We start from the raw sequence: 15,368 nt of genomic DNA, 5'->3' as shown, positions 1-15,368 counted from the left end.
CCTCCATTCGCTCTCTTATTCAATCAGTGTACCCCCGTGCTTAGAGCAATGTCTGCAACAATTCGAAAAAAGTTAGATGAATGAATGATTGAAATAAAGAAAAAACTGAAGAATGAATAAACCAAGTTAGTTCTAGAGCCAAAGTTAGGAAACTTGAAAATCTCAATCAAAGGTGACCACGACCTTAGCTGTGTGAAGTCAGTCAAGTTACTGGAACCTCAGAACTTCACCTTGCTCAGCTCTGAAATAAGTGCTTAGAGTAAATGATTTAAGGTCTCTCTCAAAGGCTTGTTTCAATTGCAGTTCTGGAGATTCTATACACGGGGACGAAGGAAGAGACAGTGATGATGAATATCGAGAAAACTGACCCAAATGGCAGAAAGAAAACAAAAAGAGAAGGGGGGCAGTGGCGGGGGTGGGGGGATTAACATCTACTGGGTGCTTGGGGTGTGCCTGGTGTTTCACATACGTCATTTAAATCAACTTTCCCCAGGTACTATCACCTGTTATGTTGGGAGAAGTAGAAAAGTTAAATAACTTGTCAGTGGTTTCACAACAGTTAAAATTTCAATCTAGGGTTTCAACCCAGGGCTCTTAGGCTCGTTGCTGATTCTGCTACGCTATGTATGTGCTGTATGTGCTTAGTTGCTCAGTAGTGTCCCACTCTTTTGCGACCCCATGGGTTGTAGCCCACCAGCCTCCTCCTTGCTCTGGGGATTCTCCAGGCAAGAATGTTGAAGTGGGTTGCCATGCCCTCCTACAGGGAATCCTCCCAACCCGGGAATCGAACCCTGGTCTCCTGCATTGCAGGCAGATTCTTTACCATCTGAGCCACCACCCTATACTGCATCCAAAAAAGAAAAAAAAAAACAAAAAAAAAACAATGAAATAGGTTAGGATAGAAATGTCTGTATGCAGATGAGCAATCAATTGCCATAACCACTGGAGCAGCTCCACGATAGCTCCAGAATTTGGTGGGGAACCTTGGGAGCCACCTTTTTAGAACACCTATTATGCATCAAATGCTATGGCTGAAATGCTGTTACACATATTATCATGCGTAGTTCTTTTAATGAACTGTGAGGTATCACTATATTCATTTTACAGATAAGGAAACGGAGGGAAGTGAAATAGTATACTCATGTCATAGAGCTAATAACGGGCAGAGGAGGGACGCAAAATCAGTTTTGCACACAATCTATGAGGAAATGCATTGTCTCCGTGAAGAAGAGCCCAACCCCAGAGCCTATGTCTTTGTAAACATCTTCCCTGCAGTTAAACCTGTTCTACTCATGATCCCTGTCTTCACTAAAACAAACTTCAACTCCTGGCTGTAACCTAGGATGGTACTTTGCCACTAGTCAAAGCTTGAAACAAGTGTATGGATTCAGCACAAGACCACTCATTCCTTCTCTGCACACATGTGAGGTGTGTAGGTGTATCCTTCCAAATGCTGGAATCACATTGAATGTATTCACCTAAGTGAGCTCGGCAAAGGAAAGAGAAGCCCTGTGCACTTAGAGAACGATCTTGTGGTTTCTGGGAAGGACAGGTTGGGGGAAGGCTCAGTTAGGGGTTTGGGGATGGATATGTGAACACTGCTATATTTAAAATGGAACTCTGCTCAATGTTATGTGGCAGCCTGGATGGGAGGGGAGTTGGAGGGAGAAGGGATACATGTACATGTATGGCTGAGTCCCTTTGCTGTTTACCGGAAACTATCACAACACTGTTAATCAGCTAAATTCCGATAGAAAACAAAAAACGTTATTTTTTAAAAAGAGAGAGAAGCATTGCCTATGTGCATAAAGGTCCCCTCCCCGTCACTTCCACCCTCCCTACAGGGAACACAGACCTCAAAGTGACTGGGAGATGCCAGATGCAAAGCCCACTCAATTAGTCCCAATTCCAATGTGCTGAGAGTGATTCTGGTGCTTAAGGACACAGCACTAGAATTTCCCAAACAACTTGGCTCCTAAATCCTAGCCAACCATTTCATCTGCTGTTCAAATGAAAGACTTCCAACAATTTTTAACATCTAGACCATATGGACTTCCTGAAAAAGGTAATTAATCATATGCCTGACAGGGAACCTCCCTAAGAGATTTGCAGTAGCAGCTTTCACTCTACCAGTGTTCTCGCTCTGTGCTGATTTTAGGGCCTAAACTCGGTATAAGGTCATTGTGACTTGTTCATCACCCAAAGGTTTATACTGGAGCATCCCAGAACCATTTCCATGAAGAGAAAGTGCAACAGTAGAAGCACTTAAAAACAATTTTATTGAATCTGATTTTGTCCCTTTTTTTACATTAAGTGGAACGTGTGTGTGTGCATGTGCATTCATCCCTCAGTCGTGTCCACTCTTTGTGCCCGCATGGACTGTAGCCTGACAGGTTCCTCTGTCCATAGGATTCACCAGGCAAGAATCATGAAGTGAGTAGCCATTCCCTTCTCCCTAAAGAGAGGCTCTTCCCAGCTCAGGGATCGAACCCTGGTCTCCTGCATTACACCAGATTCTTCACCATCTGAGCCACCAGGGAAGCCCCTTAATTGAAAAATATTAACTAATAAGTTCCTTTACTTAGCAGTCTAAGACAAAGTTAGACACACAACTTTAGTCTGCAGTGGGAAAGTGGTGGTTGGTGGTCTGAATCTGATTTTCTCATATCTTGCTTAGGCAGGATTCTTCAGTTTTACAGTCCTACTATGCCCTCTGCTAGACCTGCTTCAATCAGGTGTTGCCTGTTTGGCCCCGGTGGATATCAGGAGTTCAGATTCTTTTACTTAAGCATCACCAGCTCCATGGAGACCTCAACCACTATGAGTTCCCAAATTGTGCAAAGAGGGAAAGAATAAGAAGATGCAAAGCTAATGATCTCAGAGCACGTTTCTACTTGCTGCTGGAGACTCCAGCAGCCCTATGTTGCCAATTCGTTTCTTTTCTGACCTGCATCTCTGGTTGAACTGTACAGTCTCCGTTTTCTCCTGGGCTCAACAACAGTGCAGATCATTCGAGACACGGAGACTCGTGACATTAACCTTGACAGGTCCCGCTGGCAGCAGGCCATGCAGGGCTGTCACATCCCAGATGACCCAAGAACAGCATGTCATTTCTGTGTCATTCCCACCAGAGAAACCCGAGCTTCTCCACTCGGGTTCACGTCACCACAGCTGCTGGTCACAGTCCCTGGCAGGCTGCCTGCCTGCCTATGGAGGGAGGCAGCCCAGAGCCCTCCATTTCCAGCCATCGGCCTCCAGACCCATTGGTCACTGAGGTCAGTGCTCCTTGTCACCTTGCACTGGAGCACTGAATAACAGGGGCAGCTCCACACTGAGGGAAGATAAGGGAGGTGTAAATTTTAAAAGCCGATTTCACTCTCCTAAGGGAAAGGGCAAGTCAGTAAGTGGGGGAAGAAGAAACAGCTAAGCCATAGTTGGTAAATCCTATTGGAGTGGCAGCAAGTGATGGCTGGGAAGAAGATCAAACCCACTCATTACCTAGGAAATAAAACCCCTAAAAGCCTGGAGGGACAAGAAACTGGTGAAAGACCGGAAGTCAGGAGAAGCACCGAACACAAGAGAGCCGAACACTCCTATGTGTAGTGCTTTCCCAGAAGGGTACTTTCCTCAGAAAATCCTCTCAGGGGTACTCAGAGAGCCTGTGAGAAGGGCCCTGAGAGTTTGAGAACAAAGAGTAGGAAGCCCAACATCAGATTAGAAGTTGACTTCTAGGGGCTTCCCTGGTGGCTCAGTGATAAAGAATCCACCTGCCAATGCAGGAGACATGGATTCGATGCCTGGCCTGGGACGATTCCACATGCCACAGAGCAACGAAGCCCGTGCACTACAACGGCTGAGCCTGTGCTCTAGAGCCAGGGAGCAGCGGCTACCGAGCGCGTGTGCCCAGGAGCCCGTGTGCCGCAAAAAAGCCACCACAGGGAGAAGCCCGTGCACCACTCCTAGAGAGTAACTCCCACTCCCCACAGCTAGAGAAAAGCCCGCACAGCAGCGAAGACCAGGCACAGCCCAAATAAAGAAATACAATGTTAAAAACAGAAATGAACTCTCCCACTGTCCCATCACTTCCAGGAGGCCTCTCCCCAGAACCACCAGGACTACCCCATCCATTACCCAAGGCCACCACCCACGCACAGCTTTTGCAAACTCCACCCTGTCGTTACCCCATTAGATGTGTAGTATAGTTCTAGCACAAACACAGCTCCTGAGATCCAGAGCTGTCCAGAGTTGGTAGTGACATCTAGAACCTGAAAGCTGCTGACACACACGATCCCATGCCGCAGGGCCTCTGGAATCAAAAAGATCTGACATGGATCATGTGGGCATCACGGCCACTGTGCATCCACGGCCCGGCACTGGCTGAATACCAGGCTCACACTTCTCTGATGTAGTTTTCAGCAGACAGGGTACACATCTGTTGGTCAGTGGTAAAATGTTATGTAAGGCAAATCCATAGTCTTTTGTGGTCCACATGATACCAAGAGCACAGAAAACAGAGCAAGCACTTGCTTTTACTTTACGTTCTACCCATGAAACCAAATTTCAAATGTGGTCTAATCAACCTGCATTAAGAAGAGAATATTCAGGGCAAGAAGGTTAGCTTTTGGACTCAGTTTACATGGGTTCAAGTCCCACATCCATCACTGCTTGTGAAGTTACCTAACCATTTTGTGACCTGCTTGCCTCACAGGTAAAATGGGGATAATAGTAATACTATTATTGTGAGTATTAAATGAGTTAGTACCTACAAAAGTCATAGTATTTTACCTGCCACATCAGTTCAGTTCTGTTCAGTTGCTCAGTCTTGTCCGACTCTTTGTGACCCCATGAATCGCAGCACGCCAGGCCTCCCTGTCCATCACCAACTCCCGGAGTTCACTCAGACTCACGTCCATTGAGTCAGTGATGCCATGTAGCCATCTCATCCTCTGTCATCCCCTTCTCCTCCTGCCCCCAATCCCTCCCAGCATCAGAGTCTTTTCCAGTGAGTCAACTCTTCACATGAGGTGGCCAAAGTACTGGAGTTTCAGATTCAGCAGCATTCCCTCCAAAGAAATCCCAGGGTTGATCTCCTTCAGAATGGACTGGTTGGATCTCCTTGCAGTCCAGGGGAGTCTTAAGAGTCTTCTCCAACACCACAGTTCAAAAGCATCAATTCTTCGGCGCTCAGCCTTCTTCACAGTCCAACTCTCACATCCATACATGACCACTGGAAAAACCATAGCCTTGACTAGATGGACCTGTCACATAGTAAGCACTTAATGAATGTTTGCTCTCATTATTATATCATCATGTTATTAAATAGTATTGTGATTAAAAGCCAAGGCACCCAGTTCTATTCATGCTCAGATACTTAGTAGCTGTACAACCTGGTCAAGTTACCTGATGTGCCTTAGCCTCAATGCCATCAACTGTGAAATGACATTAATGCCAGTACCTTCCTCACTGTGTTATTTTAACAATTAAATGAAATAGAGGATTTAAAGCAATTAATGCAGGGTCTGTGCAAAGTTATGGCCCAGTAATTGTGAACTATTTTTATTATTATTTAATGAAATAGGCTTGACTTCATAACAAAAGTAAGATTTGAGAGCGTTTCAACTTCTTTGGTGGTTCAGTGTTTAAGATTCCATGCTTCCAATGTAGGGGTCACAGGTTCAATCCCTGATCAGGGAACTAAGATTCCACATACTTTGAAGCAAGGCTAAAAAACAATTTTAACTAAATGAAAGATATGAGAATGTTTAATGTTTCTTCCCTGAAGTATAAAACTGACTCCTTCACAGAGTCAAAGATCTAGGTACATGATTTCTTAAATTTCCTGCCTTAAGCCCATTTGATAAAACAGCATTTAGCAAACTCCACTTGGAAAGGCCAACGCAAAAGAGAGGCCTCGGCCTGCCTCCAGATGGCAGCATTTGACATGTTGAGCTTGGGAAAGCCCCTGATCACGTCTCTAGTTCATCGCTCTAAAGCGAGGGTCACCGTGATGTTGAATCCTGTCGGAGGATCCGAGATGCACTTGAAATTGTCTCCAGCAGAGAAGGTTTGGGACATAATCAGGACTGCGGTTTCAGGGCTCCAGTCTCTTCAAACTATCTGTGTGTGTGTTGGGATGCTCAGTCATGCCCTTTGACTCTTTGTGATCCCATGGCCTGTAGCTCACCCCCACCGGGCTACTCTGTTTATGGAATTCTCCAGGCTAGAATCCTGGAATGGATAGTCATTTCCTTCTCCACTGGATCTTCCTGACCCAGGGATCAAACCCGAGTCTCCAGCATCCCCTGCACTGGCAGGTGGATTCTTTACCACTAGTGCCACCTGGGAAGCCCTTTAAACTACCTGAGTCACCTCAAATCAGCGTGTGTTTTTGGAAGGCCCAATTCATGCAAAAATAAGGGAAAAAACAACAACAACAATACCTATCCCAAGCACAATCCCCTGGCACCACGACCAGAGGACACCCCTCTAAGCTTTAGGCTGCCCTGGCTGGAGCATTGCTGGCCCTGTCAGTCCCAGCCCCGGGGATGGATTTGAACACGAGAAACTTTAGAGGGCAGTAGTCCAGGGGAGCAAAGCTCGCTAGAGGCAAAGGTCCCTGAGTCTAATGTGATAAGAAGGAAAATAAAAGAAGGAAGCATGAGGTAGGATGAGAAGAAAGGGGGAAAGGCAGAAATGCAAAGGGGTGCTCCACACAGCCTCCCAGGGCCTGCTCAGTACCCCCAGTGCCCTGGCTGGCCTGGCTCTCCTTCCATTCTGGGCAGAGGCCTGCTTGTTGTTGGTGTTCAGTCACTGAGTTCTATCCTATTCTGTGAACCCCATGAACTACAGCATGCCAGGCTCTTCTGTCCTTCACTACCTCCCAGAGTTTGCTCAAATTCATGTCCATTGAGTCAGCCATGCTATCTAACCACCTCATCCTCTGCCACCCCTTTCTCCTTTTGCCTTCAATCTTTCTCGGTATCACACCCTCGGTAATCCAAGGGCTAACATGTGATCCACCTATACATACTCATTTTTGAAACTTCTGTTAACATTTAAAATCTCTTCCAAATAGGTTGTCTACCAAAGAGAACAACCAAGAAATTGGTAGCTAAGAGTCTTATGAGCAGAGAAAGTGCAAGAAAGATGATTGTGTATCTGAGATCAAGGAGGTAATGAACGAGCCCCTTCCCCTCCTGGGCAAGCTGGTGTCTGGGGATGTTAGTCACGGGGAGGAGGCAGGTCAGGATGGGGACAGAGAGGCAAGGCTATAGCACTAGAAGCCTAGGGCCCCAGTTGAAGAGCTGGGGCTTCAGCCTCGTCATGCCTCTGGGCCCCCAAGATCCAGCTGCTTCTGTCTTTTGGAATTACTGGGACATCATGGGATGGAGAGTCTCTTCATCTGCAGGACCTCAAGGAACAGTCCTCAGAGGTTGCTGATGGTGCCCCAGCTCCAGGTGACAGTAAATGCATTCATGGTGCGTTTCTGTGCTGTCAACCTGCCTGCTCCCAGAACCTCAGGGTGGAAAGGGAACTTCGGGGTCGCCTCATGCAGTGCCTTACCTTTGATAGAATCCTTATAACACCCCTGCCAAGATTCATCTGGCCGAATCCCTCGAGTGAAGGACAATTCACCTCCACCAGGTGGCCGGCTGTGCACTGAAACACCACACTCAGGAGGCGGCCTTCTCTACCCTGGGGACAAAGCTGCCTCCTGGCAGCCAGAGCCCACTGGTTCTCAGTCTACCCCTGGATCCACAGCTAATGAGTCCATCTTTCTCCACACTCAGGACCAGCGTCAGACATTTGAAGAACGCCATTATGCTGCATCCATTTAAGGTCCCAGGGTTTCCCTGGTTGCTCAACTGGTAAAGAATCCAACTGCAATGCAGGGGACCCCGGTTCAATTCCTAAGTTGGGAAGATCCCTTGGAGAAGGGATAAGCTACCCACTCCCGTATTCTTGGGCTTCCCTGATGGCTCAGTCAGTAAAGAATCCACTTGCAATGTGGGAGACCTGGATTCAATCCCTGGGTTGGGAAGATCCCCTGGAGGAGGGTATGGCAACCCACTCCAGTATTCTTGCCTGGAGAATCCTCATGGACAGAGGAGCCTGGCAGGTTACAGTCCATGGGGTTGCAAAGAGTCAGACACAACTGAGCGACTAAGCACAAACACAATATAAGGTCCCAGCGCACGCTTGCCCACATCTTTTCTTGAGACCAAATCTTGCCAAGTGAAAGTGAAAGTTGTTCAGTCATGTCCCACTCTTTGCGACCCCATGAACTATACGGGTCATAGAATTCTCTGGACCAGAATAATGGAGTGGGTAGCCTTTCCCTTCGCCAGGGGATCTTCCCAACCCAGAGATCAAACCTAGGTCTCCCACATTGCAGGCGGATTCTTTACCAGCTGAGTCACTAGGGAAGTCCAAGAATACTGGGGAGGGGACCTATCCCTTCTCCAGCGGATCCTCCTGACCCAGGAACCGAACTGGGGTCTCATGCATTGCAGGTGGATTCTTTACCAGCTGAGCTATCAGGGAAGCCCAGTCTTGCCAAACAAAGACCCAAACTGTTGTTTACATCTCATGGCCTTGAGCCCCTTTACAACCTGCTCTCTCTCTACTCAAGATGTGTCAGTTTCACACTGGCTCTACTCAAACATGTACCCAGAAGCGAGCGCAACACTCCTCACATTTTTGTGTGCTTTGCTTTTCACCAGTGCACAGCAGAGCAGCATTGCCAGTTTCCTTGTTAGAGTCATTCGGTTTCTCTTCACATAAACCCCTGATGCGGGGATTGTGCCCTTTCTGTTCACTGCGGTACCTGCCTCCCACCCCAGAGATAAGTCCACTGTCCGGCACTGGGTGGACACTAAGGATGTGCTTGTTTAGTAAATGAATGACACTTTGAGAATACAGGCTCATTCTCTGTTTTGTTTTTGTTGTAGTAATAGTAATAGTTGTTGCTTCTTGTTAATAGTCAGAAGAAACAGTTTTATTTTGGGTTTATTAAACCCCATCCAAGTAGGCATATCAAGTAGACACTGGATACACAGACAAGTATGGAGCTTAGAGGAGAGGTGAGGGCTGGAGAGAGACTGGACAGAAAATGAAGCTGCATCACTGCATAAAGTTGCCTAGGAATTCGACTAATCCAGGATTCTACGCTCTTTCCATGTGGCTTTCCAGAGCCAGTGACCAGTAAAACAGAGAATACAGGCATGTCCTCTGTGGCCTGTACCCAACCCAAGCAGTAGAAACCTCAGGCCCGCTCACCTGCCCCTCCTCCATCCCCACCATCCCTGGGAGGTCCCTGTTCAGTACTGAACGGGGAACATCATCCCTGCTTGTCCATGGGAACTCCAGAGGAAAGATCTGAATCACAAGTGCATTCCTGGGAGTGACGTGGTCAGCTGCCACTATTGCTAGAGAGTCAGTCACTTCCAATCTAAAGCTAGTTTCTCTCCCAGAACATGGCTGGTATCTTAGAGATCAGCAAGTGAGCAAGGGGCATCCAAGTGCTTCCTTCTCACATCTACCCACCAAGAAGAGGCACACAACATTGGAATCTTCATGTCCCATGAAAGACCAGATCCCCATGGAGGACTCAAGAGCCAGGAGTGCCCTCTGGTGGTCATAATAACCCCGACGATTATGAGAAGAACACTATGAGCTAGTCAGTCAATCATTGCCTGGAGAGCACATGGACAGAGGGGCCTGGCAGGCTACAGCCAATGGGCCAAAAAGAGTCAGACACGACTAAAGTGACTTAGCACGCGCACACACACAGGATAACTAACACTTATCAGGAGCATTTACTCTGAGCTGATCATGTATGGATGTGAGAGTTGGACGGTGAAGAAAGCTGAATGCTGAAGAATTGATGCTTTTGAACTGTGGTGCTGGAGAAGACTCTTGCGAGTCCCTTGGACTGCAAGGAGATCCAACCAGTCCATCCTAAAGGAGACCAGTCCTGGGTGTTTATTGGAAGGACTGATGCTGAGGCTGAAACTGCAATACTTTGGCCATCTCATGTGAAGAGCTGACTCATTGGAAAAGACCCTGATGCTGAGAGGGATTGGGGGCAGGAGGAGAAGGGGATGACAGAGGATGAGATGGCTGGATGGCATCACCGACTCAATGGACATGAGTTTGGGTGAACTCCAGGAGTTGGAGATGGACAGGGAGGCCTGGTGTGCTGCAATTCATGGGGTTGCAAAGAGTCGGACACGACTAAGCGACTGAACTGAACTGAGACTTGTAATAAAAATTTTATCCAGATTAACCCATTCACTGCTCATCCTAGCTTTATAAAGTACTACTGTTTTACTATTTTCCCCATTTTTAAAAATGAGAAAATGATCAAAGCAATCAGATGATTTACTCAAAGTCATAAAGGGCAGAGAAGATTGACTTGTCTCCTCTTGGTCATCTATCCCCTTCTAACTCCTAAAGAAAGACATAAGGCATCCTAGAAAAAAAGGGGGAATTTAAATATATATGTTTTTCATTTAAAAAGTAAACACATTACATATTTTGGAAAAAATAGAAAGAAAAATAAATTGCCCATTATCAAAACCATGTCAGCTTTTAAAATGCTTCCTTTCTTTTTTCTCCTTTCCATCTTTTTTTTCTTAATTATAAGCAAGGTATAATATAAATTCTTCACTGAAGGATATTCTTCAAGATTTTTTTTCCTCCAAGAATTTTTGGTTCTTAGATGTGATTTTTACATTTTTTAGTCAAAGCAATAGGGATTTCCTTGTACATCCAGCAAAGATTCTGACCTAGAGCTCCCAGATAGGAGCTCTGTAATATCCCAGCCTGCCCTGGGGTGCTACCCAGAGAGCCAGGGTTGCTACGGAGACTGAGTGTAGCCTGAAACCTCAGGATAAGTCATAATGTCAACCGTCTGTGTGCACTGCCCTCAGAGCAGGTGTCCCAAAGGGAACTCTGGGGACTCACTTCTGTAGCTGGCTCACTTCTGTCAGCACAGAGGCTCTGAGCATGGAGAGCAATAGGGCAGCCATCCACAGGACCTAGGATTCTTGGGAAGTTTTCCTCTGGCCGCCATAGGGACGTGGCTCTGTGGCAGCCCTCTCCATGAATTTGTTTCACTTTTCTGCGCTGTTTTTTGAAAAGCACCTTCCCCTCACCAGAAGCCTCTGTGCCTCCATCTGGGAACAAAGAGATGCTCCTTACAAATGCAGTCCCTGTGGGCCTCTTTGCATCAGACTCCCAACTCTGTCACTTACTAGCTGTGTGACCTGGGTACTATTTTAACCTCTCAGAACAGTTTCCTCATGTGGAAAATGAAGAGAGTAATTGTTCATATTCACAGAGTTGCCAAGAGAAGTGAATAGACATTTAAGTGAGTACCGAGTACACAGAAAGAGCTCAGTATATGGTGGCTGTTGTTCTAGAAACCTTCTGCAGACAGCTAGTGAAGGGGGGCAAAGAGCAGCTGTCTATGCAGTGGGTAGCTGGAGACCACATGTAAGTATGTGTCATTCATCTGGAATGTCCAAATTCCTGATTCTCTTAGTTCTATGCAAGTGCCAGAGGAGTGGAGACACTGCCTGAGTCCTCTCCTGATCCCTCTCTCCTCCCCCTCTTTCCTGGGCCATTTCCCAAGAACACAGAAGGACTGTACCAGGGGTAATACTCAGATTATGTAAAGACCTAGACTGAAGCAATATAGTGCCAGGCAAGGGCTTCCCAGGTGGCACAGAAGTAAAAAAAATTCACCTGCCAATGCAGGAGATGAAAGAGACTCCGGTTTGATCCCTGGGTCAGGAAGATCCCTGAAGGTGGAAATGGCAACCCACTCCAGTATTCTTGCCTGGAGAATCCCATGGACAGAGGAAACTGACAGGCTACAGTCCATGGGGTTGCAGAGTCAGACACAAATGAGTGACTGAGCAAAAGGAGCTGAAACGGAGTCTTTGGAGCTTCCTATTGCACCAGGTGTTACCACCTTGCTTCCTGGATTGTGGGGAGGCGAGGGAGGGGTCCTAGGAGAGGCGCCTGGGAAGCTGGAGCAATGGAGAGAATACTCAGCAGACCCTGGGCAAGGGTTCCTTACCAACTGATATGGAAATAATCAGTTTACATTTTAACAACCAATATGGCCAAACTATCATGTACCAACTGATTTATCCCCAGGTGAAACCCCTGAAGAACATAGAGACCACAGACTGTGTTAAGCCCATCTGGGGCCCATGCCCTGTTGCAGAGTGAGTTGGGGAGAAGAACCTCATTGCCCAAGAGACTACTCAAGTGCTAAAACTCCCCAATCCAATGTCATGCCTTGCTGATGCAGTAGGAAGAAGGGACACAGAAGTTGGATGATCCTAAGTCAAACACCATTGCGAATTTCTGCAGTGGGTTACCAGTGCTGACAACCCCAGAGACTGAGCCTGTAGGAAGAACATACCAGACCTAAAACTGCAGCCCAACACCAGCCACTTAGGCCCATTCAGTCTTTCATTCCACTAATACTCGTTAAGTCTACATTAAGTGCCAGATGCTATCCTGTGGGTTGGGACTACAACAGTGAGCAAGACCCACAGCGTATCTGTACTCATGGAGCCAGACATAAAATTATAACACAGGGTAATACAATGGGGAAAAGAGAGGGTGGCTAAAGGAGCAAAGGAGTGCACCTAATCCAGAAGTCCCGCTTCAGGAAGTAATGTCTAAGCCAAGACCTGAGGATGATATGGGAGCTAGCCAGAAGAAGAGGTGGGGGAAGCATGGAAGAGCATGTGCAAAGACCAGAGATTGGCTGAACCATCAGTAGAAGAAAACAGTTGAACCAGACTTGAATATAATCATGTTGTTGTGTCAAGTTTGGGGTGTAGTTAATTCTAACATGTGGTCCTAGCTTCTTGCTTAACCAGAGAATGGCTTGGAAAGACTTGTGTGTGTGTACTTCTGCTTAGTCACTAAGTCATGTCTGATTCTTTGCAATTTCATGGACTGTAGCCTGTCAGGTTTCTCTGTCCATGGGATTCTCCAGGCAAGAATACTGGAGTGGGTAGCCCTTCTTCCTGACTCAGGGATCAAACTCTGGTTTCCTGCATTGCAGGTGGATTTTTTACCATCTGAGCTACCAGGGAAGCCCTTGGAAAGACTGCTGCTGCTACTGCTAAGTCACTTCAGTCGTGTCCAACTCTGTGTGACCCCATAGATTGCAGCCCACCAGGCTCCCCTGTCCCTGGGATTCTCCAGGCAAGAACACTGGAGTGGGTTGCCATTTCCTTCTCCAATGCATGAAAGTGAAAAGTGAAAGTGAAGTTGCTCAGTCGTCTCTGACTCTTAGCGACCCCATGGACTGCAGCCCACCAGGCTCCTCTGCCCATGGGATTTTCTAGGCAAGAGTACTGGAGTGGGGTGCCATTGCCTTCTCTGTTGGAAAGACTATACGCCCGTAAATCAAAATGTCCAAGTCAAAGGTGCAGGTTGGTAGGAACACCAAGTTAAGGGGTAGTGTCGCAAGGGGCTAAGTCCTGAACTGTGGATCACATGAACTCAGGCTCAAGTCTTAACTCTACTCCTGACCTTGGCTAAGTTAATTCACCCTCTCTAGGCAGTAATTCTCTCATTCGAAAATGCAGAATAACATTGGTATCTACTTTGTAGCCCAGTAGTAGGTAGTGTTCAAATGAAATAGTATATGAAGTTTTCAGCATGATGAATGGTATGGGGTTGATTCTCATTATTAAAAATACTTTTGTGGAATCCACTCCTAACTTAAACATTATTTTGTGCCCAATAATCCCAAGTGTTTTTTAGAAGTCCAACCTAATCCAAACATCATAGCTAATAGTTATTGAGAATTTACATAGACCTGCCCAGACCTACACTCCTTACATGGGTTACTTTAATTAATCCTCATGAAAACCCAATAATGGAGGTGCTACTGTTTTCCAGGTTTCACAAATTGGGAAACCAAAGCAGAGAAGCTTAGTAACTTGCCTCAAATCATTGAAAGATGAAAAAATCCAGAACACTGACAATACCAAATGCTGGCAAGGATGTGGAGAAACAGGAACTCTCACTCTTGGCTAGTGGGAATGCAAAATGTCATTGCCACTTTAGAAGACAGTTTGGTAGTTTTTGACAAAACTAAGCATTTTCTTCCCATATGGTCCAGCAATCATGTTCCTTGGCATTTACTCAAACCGATATCCACACAAAAACCTGCACACAGATATTTACACATAATTGCCAAACTTGAAAATAACCAGGGTATCCCTCAGTAGGTGAATTTGTAAATTGTGATATATCCAGACAATAGACTATTAGTTGGTGCTAAAGAGAAATGAGTTATCAAGCCATGAAAAGGCACGGAGGAAACTTAAAAGCATATTACTAAGTGAAAGAAGACAATCTGAAAGAACTGCACACTGCATGATTCCAACTATATGACATAAGCAGCAAAACTGTGGAGACAGTAAACAGGTCAGTGGTTGCCTATTACAAGAGAGGGAGAGGTGAACAGGCAGAACGCAGGGTTTGGGGGGCAGTGAAACTATATTCTGTAGGATACCACAACCGGAAATACACAGGGAATACATTTGTCCAAACCCAAAGAATGAGCCCAGCACCAAAAGTGAACCCCAGTTAGACAATGGACTTTAGGAGAGAATGATGTGTGAATGTGGGTTCATTGGTTGTAACAGATGTACACTGTGGTGTGAGATAGCCATAGTGTGGGAAGCAGAAGGGGGTGAGTACAGGGCTCCACAGGAACTCTCTGTACTTATTGCTCAGTTTCCCTGTTAATGTAAAACTACTCTTAAAACCCTCTTAAAAAGTGAAAGTGAAGCCGCTTGGTCGTGTCCGACTCTTTGTGACCCTGTGGACTGTGTCCATGGGATTTTCCAGGCAAGAGTACTGGAGTGGGTTGCCATTTCCTTCTTCAGGGGATCTTCCCGACCCAGGGATCGAACCCACGTCTCCTGCATTGTAGGCAGATGCTTTATCATCTGAGCTACCAGGGAAATCTAAAAAAGCCAAACAAAACACAGGCTTTACATCCAGAAAGTCTGGCTCCAGAATGCACCTCTTTAACCACCATACTATACAATTTTTTTTTTTTTCTGGAGGCTTGTGGGATCTTAGTTCTCTGACCAGGGATTGAACCTGGGCCCACGGTAGTGGAAGCACAGAGTCCTAACCACTGACCTACCAGGGAAGTCCTCCCCAGTTTCTACCAACTTTTGATAGAAATAAAAAAAAAGAAAAGAAAAAAAATACGTACATATAAAGTAAAACAAAGAGATTGCTGGGTTTTGGAATGTGCTTACAGGTCAGGTTGCCAGCCCTCCCTCATCCTTTCTAGAGGGCAGCCAAGGCTT

This window comes from Bubalus bubalis, chromosome 4, assembly GCF_019923935.1.
Source record: "Bubalus bubalis isolate 160015118507 breed Murrah chromosome 4, NDDB_SH_1, whole genome shotgun sequence".
Lineage (NCBI taxonomy): Eukaryota > Metazoa > Chordata > Mammalia > Artiodactyla > Bovidae > Bubalus > Bubalus bubalis.
The sequence above is the reverse complement of the archived record's forward strand: the minus strand, read 5'-3'. Positions refer to the sequence as shown.